Raw genomic sequence first — 23653 nt, forward strand, 5'->3', positions numbered from 1 at the left:
AGTGAGTTTTGCAGATGTGTTTTTGTGTTGGGAAATACACACGGTATGTTTGTTGCGTCTAAATGAGACTTTCCAGCTCAAAGCAAGTCAGCCTGATTCTGGGAACCCTTATTCACATGAAATGCCTTTACTCATGCAAGTAATCCTATTGACTTTAATGCAACTGCATATTGAGAATGGACTGCTCAACTGAGGAAGGGTTTATAGGATTGAGTCATTGTTGTAGTGCCTCTCGAGGGTCTTGAGAACCTTCTGGCTGAAATATGCTATACAAACCATGCCATTATTCATTATTAGGCTTTGAGCATACAAGATAATCTCCATTTCGAGAAATCAATCTCTCTTTATATATAGTAATGTATAAATAAATTAGAAGAGGGATAAGCATAGGCATTGGCACCAAGAACAACCTCAACACGGCTTTAAAGACCACCTTATCTCAAAGTTAAGGCTGTTTGATGCATGTGTGTAATCTCAACTATACTTTAAAGAATGGAAATTTGGGCTCTTAAGAAAGCTGGCTTTTGTAGACTGAAAAGCTTTGAAGTCTTATTTGGCAGTGCCCGAGATCAGATGGGAAAGACGAAGCGAATGTAAAGATCTCTGTGCTGGGCTGAACAAAGATTCAGTACATTCCTGACAAAGAAGATATTCTGGTTTGGGCGTACCTAGGCAGATAAATGAAAACATGATGGCCGTCGTGCAGTCTGTTCCATGGAGTCTTCCCGCTAGTGACAGGTGGGAGAAACGCTATTAGAAAAATGACTGGAATGACTATCGCGGATACATAAGGGAGAGGATGGGAATTAACTGAAACGGGAGGTCCCTGGTGGTTTTCCTACTGACTGTGGAAAAGTGGCATTAACAACGAAGTCTGAAATCCAAGCGGAAGCTAGTGCACTGGCTCCCAGATTGTGGAAGGGAAAAGGGGGAAGTAGCATCTATAAAATACCTACCGTAAACTAGCAATGAATTTGTAACTAATTGTGCATAAGCTCTGTTGGAATGTCAGCATCCTGGAGCTAAATACTCCAGAGCTGCAGGAGGGTCACTGCAGCAGCCCCCGCAGGGCATAGGGGCCCCATCTGGTCAGGTCCAGGCTGAAATGCTGTTCTCCTGTTTACGGTCCAGCTTTTGTGCTGTGTAGTGTGACGTATGAGCTACCTTATGCTGTACTCAGAGCTCTGTGGCGGCAATAACTTAAACCTCCTGGGGACTCATGAAATCTCCCCCGCTTTACTGTGGCTCATCTGTGTAGTGTCACAGATTACCCGCCCCTACTTTCTGTTTGAGAGACCTGCTCCGTCCTCCTCCAGGAAACTCACCCTTCTGCTCTCCTCCTCCAAGCTCCCATAGCATACGAAAGTGGGGCAGGTTGTGGGAAAGGTGGCAGTTGGACACTGATTCATAACCCTTGGAACTAAGGGACCCAGTCACACGGCTCTGCATGGGGGCCTCAGATTTGCTTGAACTGACCCTGATGACTCTTGACTGTCAGAGGTGGTGACCTTTGTTGCAAATATCAATGATTTGCGCACTAGAGCTTTCCCTCATCACCTTGTGATTTAGGAACTAGTAACAAGATGCAAAAATGAAACTGGAGTGTAACTATTTACATTTGTTTCACTCCAAAACCTAGTCCAGTTCTGACCTGTACAAATCAAGATTTTTTTTTTCCAAGTTGGGGAGGGAAGGCCGTAGCAAAATGGGACATGGGATTGGAAGTTTCTTAAGTGGATGGTATTTTTGTTTTAATCAGGTTTAATAGCAGACTGCCTGTTTTTTTTTGCGTTCTCGCCTCTCTTTTCAAAAGCTTGTAACAAAACTTCTCTCTGCTCGAAGTGTGTTCTGTGACTTCCTGCTGAGAAAATTCCTGTGTAAAGAAACCTTTGAAATGAATCAAGAGGGAGGTGGTTCACAGGTCAGTCAGTTGGTGCAAATAGATTTAAATTTGGGAGCAGAGACCGAAGTTATTTGTTAAATTTCCATCAACCCACACATGGACCTTGAGAAATTTCTTTTTCTCATAAAACTAAAGTGATGCAGAGTGGTTACTTTCTGTCGCCAGCATCCACGACTGCCAGGAACACACGAATGGCTGTCAAATCAGTTAAAGATGTGAAGAAAACTTGGAATCATTTGTCTGTATAATGAGACGCTAGACATTTGAGAGAGTGGGGGTAACCAGAGAGCAAACCAAAGAAACACACACATGTATACGTGTGCTTGCCAATTGGGAATTTTGAATCAAGTTTGGTGTTTTCTTTCCAAGATCTGGACATTAATTTTTTTTTATTTTTTTTGCTGGGCCTGGCATTCGCTAGCCAACCCCATATAGGAAGCAAGTGTAAAAACAATTACCGCCCTTTAAATTCTGCAATATTCAACAGTTTTCCTGTGCCAGGTTAGACTGGGCAAACCTGTTCAGATAAAACTGTAGCCATGTAGTATCTTTACCCGCTGCTCAAACCAAACGCAAAAGAAGCCTGTTTGGAATTTTAAAAAGAAATCCATTCACTATTCTATCCCTGACTATTTTCCCTCTAACTTGCATGTACTCACTGCACGTTATTGTGCTAGCAGAGTATGAAGAACAGTAAATTACCGCATGCAAGTTTTGTTCAGGCCAGAGTCATTGAGAGAGAGAGAGAGAGAGATCATTGAGAGCTTGTTCTCACAAGATTTCTAGCCACCCAAACTCCTCACTCTTTTGCAGTTCTGCCATCATTTATTTAACTGCAACCTTGCCTTTCCCCCAGTTACCTTTTCCTTTGTATCATTGGTTTTGTTTGAAGGGAAGCTAGCACCCTCCACAGTCTTCCATTTAGCACCCTTCCCCTTGAAAAATCTTGCATCTTGACAGCCTTTCTTTTGGCCAATGAGGAAATTGGGGCCCATAGAAAGAAAAATCTGAACACCTTTTAATTTCCAGTTAAAATGATTATTTAAAAAAAAACCTGTTTAAAATGGTAGCTTAGAATACGGATACGAGGACCAGTCTTGCGTGCTCCTCCTAGCCAAAGCTGCGCAGTCACTGGGAATTTAGCCAGAGGAAGGGCTGTAGAAGCAAGACCCGTGCTGGACAAATGCTATCCACAATTAATAAAGCTCAGTTTGGGAAAAAAAAGTGAGTTTGAAACCCTCTGCTGTTAAAAATAGCTGTGGATATAGAAAATACCAGGCTGTTCATTGCATTGCTTTAGCACTATTTCATTGGAAGTTGGCTGAGGTGTAGTTTTTCAAAAACCGACTAGAGCAAGAGTGGCCAAACCATGGCTCACTTTACAGTTAAAGTGCTTCTGCCCTGCAGAGGGGTGGTGGGACTAGTGGCTTTTTCCCAGCAGGGTGGGGGGGCTCCCATGGGGGCACCTGCAGGAACTCCGGGCTTCAGCAGGAGCGGGGCTGGAGCCCCAAGGCCCAACGGGGGCCTCCCGCGGGGCAGAAGCCCCATGCCCCGACAGGTGTGCCCAGGCTCTTGAACTTCTGAAGTCTGTCGTATGCAGCTCGGAGGGTCAGTAATTTTGGCCACGCCTTGACTAGAGCGTCTCATGAGGCACATAGTCCGTCCCCGCTCCATAAAGGAGCCAAAGGGAGAGCCCAACCCCCATTTATTTTGAAAGTCTCTGCTGCCACTCTCCATTAATTTGACTGGGAGTTCTCTCGGAATCTCTTAGATGGCTTTGAGAAGATAAGTCTCTCAGGCGTAGCAGGTATCCTGGGGACGGGGGCTTTGAACAGGTTCAATAATGAAATACAGTCTACAGCACTAGAGTGTGATTTTTTAGAATAGATTCAGGTATGGGTAGCAAGCATTTGGGAAACAGGGATGAAGGCTCCCAACCGGCTATAAATATCCATCCAAGTTTTATTACAAATTAAATTTCCTGTACTATCCTTTATAAACATAGAATGATAACTATTTTAGTAGCTGACCAGCATGGTTTACCAATTAGTCTGGTGCAGGCAGCCACGATCTAAGTTATTAAAATTTAGTAAGTGCAATAACATGGTGCTGATTGACCTTTAATGAAATTCTTTGGCGCGGCATAACTGTCCCATGACATCAAAGGTTCCAGTCTCTTGAGGCGCTGAGAGAGGTGAGCTGATGGGAGCTGAGAGCATTTAGCATCTAGCAGGATTGGGCGTTGTTGCCTAATCTGCTAGTCCTTTAACTGGTCAAATGCAGTCTGCATGTTTCATGACTCTGTGGCTGCGTGGTGAGAGTTTTCTTGCTGCAGAGAACTTCAGTGTGACTAGTATGTTATGTAGGCCCCTCCAGCCATTACTCTGTAGCGGCCAATAATGTATTCCTTATGTTGGAGGGATGCAATTGGAAAATCAAAATATTTCTAAGGAAAAATAGTATTTCCATTGCAGCATGGGGAGGGATTGAGCATAGGCTGTAAGAGGCCAAATCCACTCCTGGATTTGACAAGGCGGAACTCTGTAGAGCCAGCCTGTTAAGTCTTACCCGGTAGGGTCTCCGGGGGGCAATTCAGCAGCCAGACTCCTGGAATGTAAGGATCCCCTGCCCATGCTCCTTTTCTCTAGCCAGACCCTTTGCAAAGTCTAGGAGTGGTTTAGGAGCAGTTTCAGTGGCTCCATGATGTCGGAGGGTTCCCCTGTGCAGAAGGTATTCTCTAGTGGTTGGGTTAAGGTGGTTTTGGGGCTCTAACGTACGTCGTTCAATATATCCCATGCAGCTGTGTCACTATGGAGTATGGGAGGCTAGAACAATGGGAAACCAATGAAAAGTAAATGCCAAGAAGTGCTTTAGCAGAGACGTTACTTTCTCTCTCTGGCTTCCTGGAAAAGGTTCATCAGCTAGACTTGCAATCAGCGTTTGGCTACAATAAAGCCCTGCAAAGTATATGTTTGGGTATGTGTATATTTACTGCCTACATCATCCTGCTGCAAAATGTAAAGAGACTATAAATCAGGGGTTTCTGAAGGCTTGTTAAACCTGTTAGAGGTATGCCCCCAGAAAGATTGATAGCAGAGATGCATAAGTTGTCACAAAGGTTCCAATAAAAATTCCTCCAGTATAACGCTGTCCTCGGGAGCCAAAAAATCTTACCGCGTTATAGGTGAAACCGCATTATATCGAACTTGCTTTGATCCGCTGGAGTGCGCAGCCCCGCTCCCCCACCCCCAGAGCGCTGCTTTACCGCATTATATCGAACTTGCTTTGATCCGCTGGAGTGCGCAGCCACGCTCCCCACCCCCAGAGCGCTGCTTTACCGCGTTATATCGGGGTAGAGGTGTACATAGCTTCTTTCCTGCTTTGTGCCAGTCTTATTGTATTTCACAGGGGAGATGCTACTGCTTGTACCTGGAATAGGCCCTAAGAAATAATGCTTTATCTCTAGGATTGGAAGGATTAGATTATTTATCGGTAAATGTTGATAACGCTGTACCTACATGAACCGATAATAAAATATTTTCATGGATTATTAATACAAATTTATAGATAGGCAAAGTAAGAAAAAGGTTGCTTGAGAATGTATTAGATTAAAAATCCAGTGATTTAGACTTCTGAATGAGGTTTGTTACAAATAACTTAAACAAATGCTTCTGTCTGAGCAGAGACTCTCTTCAGGCTTTTTTAACCCTTCAGAGGCCAAGCACAAGATCTTGGAATAGTTCTTAGAACTTTTAGAATAAAAACCTTTGAACAAAAGGATGGAGGGCATTATTATTTGCGTAGTGCCAACAATTTGCTTGCCACTCTGCAGTTCATGAATATAAATACTGTGCCAAACCCCAACACATTACGGTCCAAAGGAAAGACACTCTTTCCTTATGATATCTTGAGGATCTGGCCTTTTTTTATCTGTACAGAATTGCAAATCTCTTTCCTGGGTCCTTATTGTAACTCCGTTTCTCAGGCCTTATAGCTTCCAACTTCTCAAATTCCTGTTATCTGGCCTTTAAAAAGCTTGACAGAGTCCATGGCATGGGAATTACAGGCAAATTGGATCTTATCAGCAAGTTTGTTTCCCATTTTTCATTTAAAATGGAAGTCTAGTTCTGTGAATGCTCTGCTCCTTTCTTATTAATTGTATAATGTATTTTGCCTTATGTGACACATTTGATATAATGCATCGTGAAAAAGTTACATGCTCTCTGATATCGCTGAGTTATCTCAGTTCTGTTTCTCACTGTTATCTAGAGAGTAATAACTCTCCAGTTAGTTTTAAAGAGAGCCCCGAGCAAAATAGATGTTGCCCCTGGAGTGACTTCTTACGTCTTGCTTGTTGATATATAAGTAGCAGGCATCTTAGAGCAAAAGATGGAAAGGTCATTAAAAGAAGGATCTGATCCAAGCAAGTGGAAATCAGTGATTGATGATACCTTTAATGTCTCAGTGCCCAAACATATGTACGTTTCCTTCTAGGCTGGGATAATGAGGCTGACAGGCCCTGGAAAGCAAGTTTAACGCGTGAAACCAAAGTTTCCTCCCAGACCATATGTGCACCTGTTCCAGCGCAATCTTTGATTTCTGCTCTAATCCAGGCAGGAGCTGAAACATATGCACAAACGTGGTCTGAATGAAGGTTTCCCATGGGTGGGATTGGAGGATATTATATGTAACAAAAAATTCACGTTAGAATTTCCTCTTTGGTTATTCACCTATTCCTCTAGCTGACCAAGATAAAACGTGCTTGTAAAACCTCATCTTCCAAGCAAGTGGAGTTCCCTTGGGCAGTCTTCGGATTTCTCATCTTGTGATTGACTTTAGGTAATTCATACACAGTCCAGTTTTAAAAAATGACCGTACGTGATCAAGTCTATTCTACGAAGCAAGTGTGCTGGATTTCAGCCAAGAGCATTTCCTCGTCTGTGGCTCTGTGCTGTGGGTTCGTGACTGTGGCTTCATGTTATGAAGAGTAATGAGGGAAACCCATGAAGAGCTGGATGGTCAGGATCATCAGAATATTCCTGATATTTACAGGAGGATTAATAAGGGCTAGGGTGTGTGGATGAGCGACCACACCTTCCTACGCAGAATGGGGAGATAGTGCTGAAGGTGGCTAATTTCCCTTGGGCCACACCTGCAGTGAGTCCTCCAGGAAGTGGGGACCTGTGCCATGTGTGTGAGGGGGGAGAACTGAGGGGTCTGCAACCCCCATTGTATCCCTATGAGGACTCATCTAAGACTGAATCTGTTCCCTGTTCCACTGACTCCCTCTAGGCTGCAGAACCTGCTTTTAAGGGAGGCTCGGGGGTAACGGACAGCCACCCCCCCCCCACTGGAGCTGTGCTGACAGGGAGCGTTTCAGGGGGCCAAAGAGGGGATTGTGGGGGACACTAGGGTGCTGCACAGATATCCCTGGTCTCCAGCAGATCCTTGCTGAGATCTGCATTATCTGGGGTACAAACCCCTGCCTGTTCCTCTTTCCTCCCCAGTGGAAACTCGCGGAGTTTTCTTCCCCATCCGGCAGTGTTTTCTGTGGGAGTTTGGGCTTGGGGAGTAGAGCAGAAGGGCTCCTCAGCTGCCAGAGCCTTCACCTGTGGAGCCCCCCCCGTGCCCCCCCGAGATAAATTCACTACCCCCACCCCATTCAATTCCCATACTAGGGGACTTTGCAAAGGATCGCTAGTCGAATACCAGGTGAGCTCCACCTCAGATGCCACCGTCTCTGAAAGCCTGGCTCAGTTCAACAATCTGATGCAGCACGTCTGGGTGAATCAGAATCCGATGCAATACCTCGGAGGACAGAGAAGCACGTGCCACTTTCATAGCATCGCTCTCCGTCAAGGAGACAGCCTTGGTGGTTAGGATAGTCTGCAGCTTTGGTGTCTGCCTGGGCTCCTCCTTGCTTCCTGATAATCCAGAGAGCTGTACTAAAAAACACTGGTGGCTAGCCAGGAGAGTCTGTCCAATCTTGTTTGGCCTAGGTGACCCCACATCCATGCTCTCCAGGCTTGATCACTGTTATGCACCGTACGTAGTTGGATGCTTATGTAGGAGACTAACTTTTGACAACCAAGTCTGGAAATTGTAGCCTCAAACACTCCAGTGATGAGCTCAGGACAAATGTTTCGATAGACCATCTCTCTGAGGCTGAAACCAGATGGTCAGCTTTCATAGGGAGTCTTCTTCTGACTTGCAATATGATTTACTTCTTTTAGGGTTTTGTTGGTTTGCTCTTGCTAGCCCTAGTACCATTCCTCTCCTCCCCCAGAGGACAATCTGCTTTCATAATTTCAGGAACATTTGCTTGTTGCAGATCCTCTTGATGCTCTTTGTTAGTAGTATGTTTTCCACTCAGTAGTTTTTCTTTTTCTGAAATAGGGAGTGTGGGACCGATTCCTATATTAGTCAAGAAGCAAGGGTGTGAATTGCGTTTCCAAGGTTTTTTCCTCCAGTGTATTCTGTTTGCCTACTTTTTCCATACTCTGTTTCAGAACAGGGCTCCAGTAACCACGCATAATTCATCCGCTGCACTTCAAGTGCTCGCACACATGTAAACACTTAAAAACTTTGCGCCAAAACAAATGTTGATGCCCTTAAATCCATGGCAACCTTTCTGTATCAGTCCCTTCAAAGAGCAGATAAGTAACTTGTTCTGTGGTCACTGGGTCCCACGGAATTCCGAACTGAAAGAACGGCGGGGTAGGGTGAAAGTTTTGTTATTTGCTCACCCTGAATTTGCATGTTCATTGTTGTTGATCTCGCCAGAACGTATTAACCACACGCTCGAGCGCTTCCCGTAACCACTCGCCCCCTCTAATGACTTCCTGAAGGAGAGCTGCCAGGGCTGCAGCATGATTGACTAATCATAAAGAAAAACAAAGGAGACAATTTTCTGCTTTAAACCGAAACTCAGCGATGTGTGTTGTAAAGCCCAGTGAGGTTTGTTTGCGCTACATCATATTTTTGATTTCTTAAAACTGAAGTGTCCTAATAGAAAATTTGTTTTTTTAAACTCCTGAAAGCTCAATTTGTTGAAAGCTTCAAAACCTCAGAACAAGTAGTGTATGGAAGAGGGCACCACTCAACTGCTGTCCCACTTCAACGGTTGATAGGCCACAAATGTGAAGCCCCTTTAAACATCAGAACGAACCTGTACCTCACCGTAATACACCGTGGTTTAGCTGAGCATGCATTTATTGTTGATATTACAGTTGCACCTAGAGGACCCAACTGAGATCAGAACCCAGTTGTGATAGGTGCTGTACAAACACATAATAGACAATTCCTGCCTTGAAGAGCTTACAAGAGAGATGACCCGCTAACGGTAGGAGGTGAAAACATTGGTACAAAAAAGAGAGAGCGTGAATGTGACTAGCCCGAAGTCACAAAGCAAGTGAGCATCTGAACTGGGAGCAGAACCCAGGTCTCCAAAGTCTCAGCCCAATGGGTCTGTAGGAGTCCAGTGGATCATGCTACCTCCCCTGCTTCTCCAACTGAAGAAAGGTGGTTATTTTAGGGTTTGTGTTTGTTTTGTTTTTTAAACAGCGGATACAGATTTTAGAGCGTTGTGTGGTTGAAAAGTGAATTCGGAACTTGGGGATATGAAGCAGTTATGGCTGCATCTTGTTGATCAGCTTCCAAAATTCGATTCTCAGTTTGCACCACAGAAGCTTTTTTTGGAGAATTAGAAGCCTGGATATTTAAAAATGAAGTATTCTTTCGTTCTCTATTAAATTGTCAAAAGATATTTAACACAGCCGGTAGAGGGTCTTCTTCCAGTCCATCTTCCACATCTTTGGTGATTTGGTTAAAAAGAGGATGATAAGCGTTGAAGGACTAGACCAGTGGTTTTCATTTTTTTCCATGCTGCAACCTCCATTTCCATCCCGGCACTTGGTGGTCCCCCATTTAGCAATAAGAGAGGGACAGGGTGGAAGCAAGCCTGCTGGTAACCTCCAGGTTGAGAACCCCCGGAGCAGTCTGATCTATTTAATCTTTCTAACTGTATGGCTCAGCCACACATAAGCCTAGCAGGTCGGAGGAAGACTTCTGAGTGCTTCGTGTTAGCGAGCTTGCTGGGCTCAGAAAGATAGCGCAGGAACATTTTGCCTTGCAAAACAGGCCGTTCGCTCTCTTTTCATGCCTTCCTGTGAATAACAACACATTTAGTACTTTCAGGGGCTTCATTAACGTTGGACCTGATTCTCCTCTCGCTTACATTGGTCTCAAACTGGTGTTTAAATCCAGAGATTTTGATGGCATTTCTCCAGATTTATACCAGTATAAGTGAGAGGGGGATCCTGCCCGTTCCCTAAGAAATCCTCCCAACAGCCCTGTGAAGTATGCAGTGTTATGCCATCTAAAACGTTGACAATACCAGCCCTTTGTCTAGGGTAACACTGCAAAGCAAGCAAGCAGTCACCTCTGGGGCGGGGGGAGGAAGTGACTCTTTACTCCTGCAGGATGACTCTTCATTGAGGCTGAGCTCTGTAGCAAGTAGTGTCCAGGCTTTCCTGGCCTATTCATCACATCACAGCCTGAGATGAGTGGGGAGCCAGAAGAGAAAATGAAAGAGAAACATGAGTGATTAGGAGAACCCTCCACTGGGAGATGATGCAGAAAGACTGATGATGTCTAGCATGAATCCTGACTCATTTACATTGCCACGTGCTATAAGGGGCAGGAGTTCTTGCCATATACTGTGCCGTCCACATTTTCATGCTGTTGAATTGGTGTCTGGCTCCAGAGGGTGGATCGCGGTGATGCAGTCATCCTACAACTTTATTTTAAATCCTTGCCTCCGGTGGCTGCTAATCAGGGTCGGCTCCAGCTTTTTTGCTGCCCCAAGCGGCGAAAAGGGGGCGGGGAGGGAGATAAAGCCGCGATCGGCGGCACTTCGGCGGCTGCTTTACCGCGCCGTTTCATTCTTTGGCAGCAATTTGGTGGCCAGTCCTTCTCTCTGAGAGGGACTGAGGGACCCGCCGCCGAAGACCCGGACATGCCGCCCCTTTCCATTGGCTGCCCCAAACATCTGCTTCATGCGCTCGTGCCTGGAGCTGGCCCTGCTGCTAATAAAGTTATGTATGAACTCTTTGCGAAGGTCCTAAGAAGGGCGTTTGTGGAGCAAACCTTACTTTGTATGGCATGCCCTGGTTGGGAGGGGAGGCGCAGTGTTGGTTCCCCCTCCCCCCCAAAGATAGAACATGCAAGAAACTTAAAGTAAAATAAAAAAAAAACAACTTTAAAAGAAGCCATCTCCTACGTGATTCCAAAAGGCATTAGCACTTTCTCACTGCGCTTATTGGAGCTTGATTGGCAGCAAGCGCTAGCCTGATCTTAAATATTGCTGGCTTTTTAAAAGCATAATTACTTGATTCACTCTACGTGTTTTATGTTCCTAATATCCCATTAGCGCGGGGCGTAAAGATGGATGCTTCTTAGGAACATGCAGTGGCAACAGAATTTCAGTCCCTTTGTGTGAGCGAGGAGGTTATTAGGAAACAAGTAATAAAAACAGACATTTATGCAATTGATTTGCTTAAGAAGTGCGCCGTGACTTGAAATTTGCATCGTTTTAACTAAAGCTCTCTCTTGCTTTGGCTGCTAAAGCTGAGGAAGATGCAAAATGTTACACTTGTTTTCACTAAAACTAAACTGCTGGTCTGTAGAGGTGCTTGCCTCTGTTTTGTTCACCCTTCAAAAGTTAACCAAAGGTGCTAGTGACATGCCGAGGGGAGAAGCCTTTACTTTCTGCACTGCAATCTGTTGCTATGCCGCTGCCTGGTGGTACTGTCCGCTCAGCAAGATCAGGGGCGAATTTTAAGGCTTGATAAACATATTGGGCCCTGTGCTCTGAAGGATTCACCCCCATCGCAAATCATTATTGTTCCTACCTTGTGTACGCGTCTCCCCGGTGCATTCCATTGACATGGGTTTCTAGCTCTTCCACTCTCCAGAGAGCTCTTAGGCTCTGTATATGTGATCAGTTAGGAGCACAGTTAGTTTTATCTCCTCCCTGATTGCCCTAGCTACTCTAAATATGACATAACTTTAAAACCTGTTCTGTTTGGACTTCATACTCTCATCATGCTGCTGGTGGGAGAGCTGTTTCTAGCTTAAACAAGTCCATGATAATACTGAGCTCTAAATAAGGCCAAATACTCAGCTGTATCTCTTAGATCTGCAGTTTTTGTTTTAAGAAGAACAGGAGGACTTGTGGCACCTTAGAGACTAACAAATTTATTAGAGCATAAGCTTTCGTGGACTACAGCCCACTTCTTCGGATGCATATAGAATGGAACATATATTGAGGAGATATATATATTTTTATATATATATTTTTGTTTTGTTTTTTTGAGATAGCAACAATATACCTTGCAAGCTTCTTTTTATCAGAGCTGAGAAAATAATTTACCGCTACCAATGTATTCGGCAAACTTTAGCCCCTTTCTCTGTTCATAGAGGATCTGAAAGCAGATAGCGATGTTCTCTAATTTATTTGTTTTGTGAAACCATCTGATGTTTTTTGGGAGTGGAGTGGGGCATGGTGAATTGTTGTAATGCAAAGAGTTATCTCTCACCTCTTAATTTGTTATTCCAGCCCTGTTGATCTGTTGTGATTGGATAGATAAGTCACATGGTATTATTTCTGCTCCTCCATTAGATGAATGTATAAGAACTTTCAGTGTGCATATTCATAGATTCCAAGATTTTAGGAGCACAAGGAGTTGTCTAGTCCAATCTCCTGTATATCACATGCCTTTAATTTCACCCATTTATCCCTATATGAAATCCAATGACTTAACACATGTAAATTTGCAGATATAAAATTTGGTTTTCACAAATACTTGTGCACACAACTTTGAAAATGTTTTCCTGAGTTCGGTCATGATGATAAAACTCGGTATCCATAAAAAGTGAATTCCAAAGGGGCACATGCATGGTTACAGCAAATGAATATAACAATTTAAAAAGATACTTGGGGAAAACCTTAAGCAGGGTTCACCCTGTTCAGCTCTTTACAATGGCCTTGGTTGATAAATCAAAACAATTTTGAAATGTAGGCGGCACCTTTGATTTCAACGCCATGTGGTTTTCCTGCATTACATTACCCATAACGCTTTCCCGTTTGGTTTCCAATTTGGTGCCACAGCTGCACGGATGAGGGAGCTTGGTTTGGATCGAGCTAAATCTTGTCTCATGAAGGCTGATTCTTTTGACCATAGACAGAACTTTGATGATTTCCTCAGTGATTAATCAGGTGGGTCACTTCTGCTTGTTATGCATCCAGTACTGTTCTTCAGGCAAGAGGCAGAACGCGGCTCTACCATTGGCCAGTCAGGTGGAAGATCTAGACAATTCTCTGGACTTCTTTGGACAGAGTAATCATGTGGGTGCATCTTGTCTCCAACATGTCGTCTCCTTGATAAAACAGGTTCCAGGATTGTTTGAACAATCTGAATGCGTAATGGGTGCAGAAATAACCTTCATAGCTGAAAAATTGCCTCTCCTACCCAGACCTTGCTGCTGCATTTGTGATCAGTCAGAGTTGCATGTATTGGAGCTCCTTTCGTATAAATGAGAGAGCTCTCTGTACAGCCCCCTAGACTCTGGACAACTCTTCCTCCTTGGTCCAGATTTGTTAACCTCCTGGACACACTAAAGCCCATCTTCTCTTTTTCAAGGCATTGTAGGGATGCTAGTGGTTGGTAGATGGAAGGGCTGGAGATTGCAGGAAGATTTAGGTGGGACCTCATGTTTCTGTTAGGTCAGTGATTGACTAGGTAAGTGATAGTAGGCAAGCAATGAGGATCAAGTTCTTGTGTGGAAAATGTACTAATCAGAAAACGTGCACCTGGAACAACGAGTGAACTAAACGTTAGGCTTTAAAACATCAGCCTTCTAACGATACGTTTTAATTTTGGGCGTCCCCTAGGGCTTGGGTTGGGCACCAGAGACAGTAATTAGTACCTTACAAAATGTCTGCACAGTACAGCTTCCGTTGTTACTTATTTCTGCACCAGCCTGCAATAAAAGTGCTGTTATTAGACTGTGAGCCCTTTTGGGGCAAGGATGGGGTATTCCTATGTGGACCGGGCCTAGTGTAGGATGAGTGCTACCAGATGAGCATTAATCATTCAGGTACCTAGAGGATCAAATGCATATGATTCTTTAAGTTTGTATGCAGTACCAGCTCCTGTAATGTCAGAGTGCCTTTTGCTGCATGAGTGTCCTGTGTCTGTCAGGGACCTTCATATCATTGGGATGCTACTCTGTCCATGGAGAATTAACTTAATAGTGCATCTCTCTCCCTCTTTCTCCAGTTTGTGGAGCTATTCTAAGTATGTGTGTAATGTTTTTTATGACTTTATCTACATTGTGCGAGCTGGATCCCTGCTGCAGAAGAAATTAGCAGGGTGTAGTACCTAAGGAGACATGCCTGGAAGCATAAGCGGGTACTGTTTTATTGCATCACTGTTAAGTTGTAACTGTGCAACTGGCATTCTGAGGCTTGGTGCTAAAAGCCGCATGGAAATTTAATTACTCATTTATAGCTTGCGTTCATCCTGTAAAAATGCAGGGCAGGCTCGAAGGCCTGACTGCACAAAAGGAGTTAGGTCCCTGGAAAATCCCTGCGATTCACAAAGCCTGAGCTAGGCGCCTAAGCTCCTATCCAACGAACAAGGAGAGAGATTAAAAATAATAATATATGGAGATATACCTATCTCATAGAGCTGCAAGGGACCCTGAAAGGTCATCGAGTCCAGCCCCCTGTCTTCACTAGCAGGACCAATTTTGCTCCAGATCCTAAGTGGCCCCCTCAAGGATTGAACTCACAACCCTGGGTTTAGCAGGCCAATGCTCAAACCACTGAGCTATCCTCACAAAAGCCAGCATGCTATGCGGGGAGCCCATGGGAGAGTCCAGTGACAGGGTATGTGCTAAGCCCCGCCATTCCCTTGGTAATAGGTGCCTGAGTTTGGGCTGCAGGAAGGCAACTATCCGTGCTTGGGAGCCTCCGCTGCAAATCCCGTCCTGGCCTTAGGTGCCTGTGCTGGTAGCAAGAAGCCGCTCTCATGCTGGTGCATGTTCTCTTCCTCTCTCTGTGTTTCTTAGTCCTTTGGGCCAGAGTGAGCGAGCGCCCGAGCATGAGATGGACTCTCTAGCCTGGTGGTTGGACCATGCGCCGGGCAGGTGGGAAACCCAGGATCCAGTCTCCATGCTGCAATGACTCTCTTTAATTGTTTAGACAGAGCAGCAGCTTCTGTAGGAGAGACTGAGGGAGTCCCACATCAGAATATTCCATAGCCCAACGGTTAGAGCTCCCTGTTCAAATCCCTTCTTTGCCTCCACTGGATGGGGAATTTGAACCGCAGGTCTCCCGCAGCCCAGAACAAAAGTTACGGGGGAAGTCTTCCTCTTCCTCCCACTGGCTGTTTTGTGTGAACTCACCCGTAGGTGCCCTCTGAGCACACCTGCCGGATTGGATCCTGCACGGGAGTTCGGCAGCTGAATGAAATCTTCCCTGGTTTGTAAATTGCTCTGGGGCTTAAGCAGGAGATAGGCACCTGGACGCCTAGAGGGAGGCATATCCTCTAGGTGGAAACATAGGTGCCTAGGGAATGTTTACTGCAAAAACGTAGGTGCTGAGTGAGTTTAGGCACCTACAGGATTCAGCAGCAGTCTCGTGCATGGCAGTGGGACCTAAGCCCCTGAAACAGGCACTTAAGTGCTAACCCCTTTTGTGCCTAAATGCCTTTAGATTGCTTGGAATATAGGCTAACAGCCCTCAAACCTCTGAGGTCTGCCAGCTCGAAGTGGGTTTCTGTGATCCAAGACGAATGCAAGAGTTGGCTGCTTACATATGTCCATGTCACTGTTGAATATTAGCAAACAGATGGTCCCTTTGGAATTGCACAGCAGTGATTGTCCTGCTAAATGTTCTGCTTTAATCTATATCGATTTCTGTCATGTCCAACTAAAGACATTCCCCCTCCCCTGCTAACCCTCCCCCTTTTTTTTTGATGGGTGGGGGAACGTGTGCACAGCCTGGCACGACTGGTTCACCATGTGAAATGCCAATAGGATTCTTTTAAAGGCTGTATTTTAAACTCCCCTCCTGTCTGAACGCAGGGCTCTGTGGAGCAAGAAGGGTGTCAGTGTGAATATCTGTCAGAAACTGTGATCAAGGAGAAGGTTAAATGCTTATGGATTCCTGCCTCCTTTGTTTGCGCAAGCCTGCTGGGTTCCCGTTTAAGGGTGACAGGGCAAAGTTCCGCTAGCAACTCTCTTGGGCCGGCGTGGTAGCTCGCTAGTTATGAAGGAGAATGGGCTAATGCTCGGCGTTGAGGATTTTGGTCCAAATCTCTTGACTGCTACATTTCTGGGACCTGCGCCAATAGCACTGTTTCAGTGTGTTCTGGGACCTGGCCAATTCCAGAGGAGGAGGAGACCATTTTTAGAGTGCGTCCCAAAGGGAAACGGAGAACCGACACGCTGTCTGCTTTATGCCCCTGCTTCTGGACTGTGCAACCCTTCGGGTTGGTTATCAGCCTTGGCAGGCAGCAGACGTGTGAACGTTGCTCGCTGCTCCCGTCATCTTCCGCCAGGAGAAGTTGCTGTGGAGGTGGGTTATCTCAAAACTGTGCCGTGGGCACATGAAAGGCTGCAGGAAACACAACCACATTAACCTGCGAAGCATCAAGTGTGTGTGTTGTGGGGGAAGCAGAGTCCAAATGTGACGACGAGGGTAAAAGCCAGGCTGAGCCGGCGCTCTGGAATCCTTTAACAATGATTTGGTGCTTATGCCTTCAAGATGTCCTGAGATTTATTTGATGCATCTCTATTACTGGAGTTACTTCATTGCTCTTGTGTTTGCTCCCCAGCGTGGTCTGATATGCCACCATTCTTCATATCTCCTCAGACAAGAGACTTCTGTAAATGTGACTTCTCCCTCTGTGTAACAAACAGAGAAAATAATAGTGGCGCCGAATGGAGACCCGCTTCACTGCTCTCCCGCCAGCTTCTGCCGCGTCTTTTAGAGAACACACCATAAGCGTTGGGAGTTTTGATTGTTGTTATAGCATCTACAGTACTTTAGATACTGTGTGATACATCGGAAACCTGTTTGTGCTAATAAATCATAACCGCATCTGTGCCGTAATGGATGCATTGCCATTCTTCAAAGGTTTATCTAACTTGGCCATTTTATTTCACATTGGGATCAGCTTGCAACACCGCATTAGCCAGGGTATATTTAAAAAAATGACTCTGCGACAGTGCTTACAGGACATGGAGAGGGCTAGGTGGATTTAATTACATGATGTTTGCAAAGCTTATTGAAGATGTAGAGTGCTATAAAAGTGCTAAGTATCGTCATTACTGGAAATACAATGTGTCACGCTGGCAGAAGGGCTTAAATTAAATTAATGGAGATATCCTATCTCCTAGAACTGGAAGGGACCTTGAAATGTCATCGAGTCCAGCCCCCTGCCTTCACTAGCAGGATCAAGTACTGATTTTGCCCCAGGTCCCTAAGTGGCCCCCTCAAGGATGGAACTCATAACCCTGGGTTTAGCAGGCCAATGCTCAAACCACTGAGCTATCCCTCTCCCCCTAGGGAGATGGCTCAGGAGATGTAAGCTATACATCAGGAAACTAGTAAATAGGGAATTAAGGCAGAGCTGTGTCTTCTGAAGTATCAGAGACATATGCTACCAGGGAAGATAACTGGAACAGAGAATACAAGTGAGTTTGAGGCACCTTGATTAGTTTCTGGAGGAAGAGATTAAGGAGTACAGTGAAAAAGCAGGAAAATGAGATTTAAAGCACATTTCCACTTTAAATTAAAGAGCCCAGCAAGGAGATTCAGGTTTAAGGCTGGCAATCTATCACTCTCACGCAGGTGTGCACGTTTCAAGACCTGACCTGCAGTACCTGTGTATGAATCAGTTGATGCCTAGTGCCTTGTAGAACCTGGCTCTCAATCAATTACCCGAGTGTGAAAACCAAGTGGAGAGCTCTAACCTTTGTATTACCGATGTCCCGGGCAGTTGAGTGCCACTGAAAGTCTGGGCTGTATTTGCAGCACCACTGGAAACTGCATCTCTGAAAAATAGGTGGCAAGACACAGATCACAGGCATAGGCAGTGGTTGGACCAGTACAACGATTACAAGTTTGTGGGAGCTTTCAGGATCATTCTGAAACTTTTTGTGAGTGTGGCAAGAGAATTTGGGAAGGGTGGGTGGAGGAAGGGACGAACAGAGGGCGTAAGAGATGTAATTGGAACAAAGATGGAGAGGAGAGACACAAAAATTAGAGGCAGATAAGTGACGGCAAGGTGGGCAACCAATCAGATTGATCTCCCAAGGAGTGTGGTGCCACATGCTTTAATATGAAACCTGTAAACTAGGCTGGGCAAAGCATTGGGAAATGTAATATATGGAACAGTCCCACATTGGCTGAGGGATTGAGGGGGTAACCTATTTGGTCTATCCCACTTCTTCCTTTTCCCTCTCTGATTTCTGTGGCTTTGTAGTGAGCTGTTTTCTTGATCTCTTTTTCATGTGACGCATGAATGCTCGTGGGGGACACCATCAACTTAAAAAAAATAATCACGCGCCTCTCTAAAAAATATATATTCTACCTGCTGTTGTTACAAGGACCATCTAAGATGACTTACTGGGGAAGAGATCAGGAAAAGATAGTGTGTCTTTTCCACTTCTTTACTTTGTGCATTTGACAACTCTTTGCATAGAGTCACTTTCATTCTTTCACCGTATAAACGAGACATTGGAGTAAATGAAAGAATCCTCCTAGCGTGCATGGATGTCATTTAATACAACCCAAGTGCCTCTCTTTAATTTTCAAGCAGTGGGCTGTGATCTGCAGCTCCTTGTTAAAATGAAGGCACCGTCTCATCTGCATATCAAGCGCCGCTGATAGGTGACTCTGCGAACGTGCTCCGGGAAGCACGGTTAGTCTTCCCATCGTCTCTGAAATGACCTACTACGCTAACCCCACTTCGTATTATAGCCAAGGACAAAAATTATTCCCCTAGCCATCCGGGGGAGCTTTTTGCTATCGAGGCCTGAGAATCTCTTTCCCTGCTGCCCCCAATACACTCTGCCTGACCCTTCGTTCCCCAGGCCCTGCGTTTTTGAGCAGATGGATGGTGTCATGGTAAAGGTGCTAGCCTGGGATGCTGAGCGAGTCACTAAATTTCTGTGGTTCTGTTTCCTCTCTGTAAAATGGGGACACTGTTTCCTTTGTCTGTCACGTCCATTTAGATTGCAAACTCCTGAGGCAGGGATTGTCTCCTACTGAGTGTGTGGGGTCCCCAGCACAATGGGGCCCCAGTCTTGGCTGGAGCCTCTAGGTACCGCTATTGTACAAATAATAATGATACATTTTCATAATGTCTTCTCCTGGCTTAGCAGGCTGGAGCCCACCATCACAATTCTTCACCCTCAGGGAGGACCACTGTTAGGTGATATGATGTGTCTCTCAGGGCTCTGCATCTTCAGGGCTATTAGCACCTGCTGGCTGTGGGGATGCAAGGCCAGGAATCGGGTTCCTGTGAGCTCTGCACCAGCCATGCCTTGTCTCTAGTTGCATTCTGTTGTGCACTCTGCAATTGACAATTAGTTCTGCCTTTGGCTTGATGCTCCCTTTGGCTGTCTCTTCACCAGCCTTTCCTCTGGAAAGATTTGGAACATCGGTGCAGCCCCGTAGGTGGAAGAAATGGTGTGAGCACTAATCTAGCTCCGGGCAGCCCTGGCTTTAAGCCCTATGTGGTCCAGTGCAGAGCAGAGCTTGGTTCCACTTAAAAGTTAGGTCAACATAAATACATCGGTCAGTGGTGTGAAAACCTCCCACATCCCTGACCAACGAAGCGGTGCTGACCTGTCCTCCGGTCTAGACGCGGCTCTGCGGTTGGAAGAATGCTTCCATCAATGTCGTTTGCATTGTTCAGGGAGGTTGTTTTCCTTTCCCTTCAGTTAGGGTAGGTTGCCTTTACACTACGGATTTATGCAGGCATGGCAGTGTAGATACATTGAGTGTCTGTGTGACACAGCGATAAAAACTCCGTTCTGCGCTCACGCTGTCCTTGTTTGATACCACCGGTTGAGCTGTGCCAGTGTTAGCAGTGGTGGGAAACCTTTCCCCAAAGAGGCTTAAACGGATGAGACCTCTTTTTCCTTCTGTGCAAATAACTCTGTGCCTTTTCCTCCTGCCTTCCCTGCTCTTCCGTGAACGCCTTGTGCAGCCTTGAGCCTCATTCCCCTTCAGATCCCTCCTGAAAGCTTCCCCCTGGCCTTCATCCCTTATCTTATTAATAGATGAAATGGAGATCAAAAGACCGAAAGAAATGCCGGTGCCCACCAGAATAACCTGACCTGCGTGTGCGCGCACACATGAATCCGCTCATTTACATGCGCTTGGCTTTGAAAACCTGGCTCTCTGCCGATCAGCGTTTCATTTTAGAACCCTGATTGACCTATTATACAGAAAAGTGCACTCGAATGGGGGAGGCCCTTGCCAAGCATAATCCATATTATTCAAGCACACAGTCTTGATAATAAACAAAGCTCTTCCCCCCCCCCCCCCTTTCTGAATTTTGCATGCAGTGCGTACAAACAGGCTGAAAATCCAAGGCCGCTAACTCTGTTCCTCGGCGCCGTGTAAGCAAAACTCTTCAAAGGAAAGTCCACTACAATGGATTATAGAACAGTGGAGTCCCTTAGAAAGTTTTGGCAGATGAAGGCTTACAAAATAATGAAAGTCCTCTGGTATTTGAGGTATACAAGAAAGCCATGTTTTGGATTTGTTATTGTGATTGTCTCCCGTTTAATGCGGTGAGCTATAAAACAGAGTTTGCAAAAGGACCTGGAATAATTAGTAATACATTCTTCCACTGAGTTCTCACCATTTCTTCTAGGACTGCCCTCCCTCATAGAATGAGACATATTCTTATTGAAAAGATTCATCTTTCACAGATTTTCCCTCCTCCATCGTGCATTTTCATCATTACCTTTTCCAGATAGATGAAACCTGCTTTAACTAAATGATACTGAATGAGTTTAAAAACAGGGTCGTGCTAAATCCTTCAGATCTTTTTCTTGGATTCTGTGGAAAGTGTCATAACGTGGGTGGCACTTGAAAGGTTACTGGGAAGGGTGGGGTTGTGATTAGCTAATTAGGGAGATGAGCTATCTGGCAAAAATACTGAAGACTTTGAAGCGAACGGAATCTGGATGCCTGTAATAAAATCGTATTAGACATAATGAAATAAACGTTGGAATGTAACAGATCCTTTTAAATAAATAATAATTTAAAAAAAATCAGACGGATGTAGTTGTCAGTTCATTGACAAGCATGCCCTGATCCTGGGCATTATAGCTCTGAAATTGAGAGTAATTATTCTAATTTGTTTTATTACATTAGCGTGGGTAGAAGGGAAGAAAAGGGGCTTTCTTTTATGGCTTTATCATTATTCATAGAAGAACTCAGAAGGGACAGACATCTGACTCTGGCACTGGGGCTTCATGGGAATTTTTGGAAAATGATGTCTACAATGTTCTGACCTTTGACCTTCCAGCTGCAGCCCTCCTCCTCTCTATAGGGATCCCACACTTGACTCCTTAGCAACCTCCTTTGTGCCTCTGATCTCTCTCCATTTGTCTGGTAATAGCCCTTGGCAGGAAGACTTGTTGTTCCGTCAGTAGCTTAAAAAGGCATGGAGCCGTTAATGCCAAGTACTTTTCAAAATCCCTTTCACCCACTCCTTACAGCTAGTCTTCAAAGTCAATCAAATGCTGATGCAGTCATGGTAGGTTTTCAAAGGATCTTTCTGGTAGCAGGGAAAAAAAGAACAACAAATAAAACAAAACAAAAAGCAACATGAGTGACTTATCTTTCACAAATGCGCTTTTCAGCCCGTCTGAATTGTACATAGACAGTTGTGATGCTTTTTCTTTAGTGTTTCACGGTGTCTTTGTTTTCAATCTGCATGCTCACGTTGAAACTAAAGCAAAATAAAGAGCAAATTTCATAAAGTGGGGATTATCTACATACGTATCTATCTAGGCATTTATTTGCTCATCATTATGGTGTCTGACCAGCGTATCTTGCTGCAACAGTGCACAGACATTGATCACTTTTTCCCTTCCCATCCTCTCCCACCCCACCTCCATTGTAATCACTGGTCTAGAACCTATCCTTGGAAAAGTCTAAGTCCTGAAATGATTTGTACACTGTCTGTAGACCTGGAAGTGTGTGAGAGGCGAGACTTCAAAATCATCTCACTCTGATTACTGTCTTGCTCTCATACAATTCTGACACCCTACAATTTTGACAGTTTTACAGCTACTCTTTGGAGAATAGTTAGGTGAAAATGTCTGCATTTAAATGGCATAATGAAACATACATCTCTAGCTCTAGTAGTCTTTGAGAGAGGCGCTAAAACTATGCACTACAACTTGCTAAGGTTAGAGGTGAATGGTTGGAAAATGGAGAATTCCAAATTTCTTGGCACTGGTCTGAGACTGAAATAAGGTCCAGGATTTGTCATGAGCCAGTGTCATTTTAATTTCTTGATGGTTCAGTTCCTGTTACAAAGAGAAGTTATTGAATTGGCGGGACCAGCAGATGACCATTATTTTAAACAAGTCCATATGGCTACAAAATTGTATTCACAGTCTGTTTTCCTGATAGATATCTACATGAAAGCAAAATACTAGTTATGTATTATCAGCTGTTAACGTAACAATGGGTTTGTAAAATAGAAAAGCTGTATCTGCTGCTTATAAAGCAAGGCACTGTTAGAGCTAGAGTAAAAAGCTTTACATAATTTAATATCTCTTCAGTGTTTTCCAAATTTCTTGTTTTATAAACCTAAGTCAAAGAGGTTTTCAAAACAACCCTCTGCAGCATTTGCAACACCAACAGTGCTCGTTGTGCCGTTCCTTCGAACCAGAAAACGAACTGGCTAGAATCAGAAGTGAAACTGATTTAGTATCTAAATTGGAATGAACAGCAACAGATAAACAGCCTAAATGCTAAAAAGTAAATGTAGGTGTGTAAAATATAGTATTTTAATTTCTCAGGATGGCTTCAGTTACCCATGTAGGGCTCGATCCTGCAAATGAAGCCATTGGGACTATTGGTGTGCTTACGAGCACCTTCCAGAATTGAGCCCATCAATGTTACAAAAACAAGAACTTCCAGTAGCCATAATGCAGCCTTGAAACCAGTCAAATTATGTAAATTTCATAAACTATTCAATAGAATCTAGAACAAGAGAGCCACAGACTGCGGGCGGAGTGTTATACAGCACTCTGTTATATCATAACATCGTTATTTCGTTCTAAAGCAGCCTTCGCCTGGGGAGTGTTGTATAAAATAAGCATCGAACAGCGACACACAATATTGAATCAGTAATAAAACCCAGAAATGTTTCCTGGTTTACCTTAAAAATGTAAATGAATCCCTGGAACAGAGAACCAATGGAAGGGCTTGGGAACCTGGTGTGAAATTGCACCTGGCAGTATAGCCTATAAATTATCCAACCCAGAGCATAAGGACTGTATATGAACATAAACATGAACTGACCTGCACAAATACTGCTATAGCCAAAGGGTGAAGAATTTTGTGCTGTACACCATGCTTCATTAGTTATTAGCCAGACATAAATAATAGAACTTTAAAAAGTAATTAAAGGACCTTTTGCA

The 23653-nt window shown here is 44.6% G+C and overlaps 1 protein-coding gene across 6 annotated transcripts in view; it reads left to right on the forward strand.

Moving 5' to 3' along the window:
- LMF1 (lipase maturation factor 1) overlaps window positions 1-23653 on the forward strand; it is a 331417-nt gene that overhangs the window by 102236 nt on the left and 205528 nt on the right. The gene's annotated exons all lie outside the window — the stretch shown is intronic.

This window comes from Chrysemys picta, chromosome 10, assembly GCF_011386835.1.
Source record: "Chrysemys picta bellii isolate R12L10 chromosome 10, ASM1138683v2, whole genome shotgun sequence".
In the NCBI taxonomy this organism is placed as follows: domain Eukaryota; kingdom Metazoa; phylum Chordata; order Testudines; family Emydidae; genus Chrysemys; species Chrysemys picta.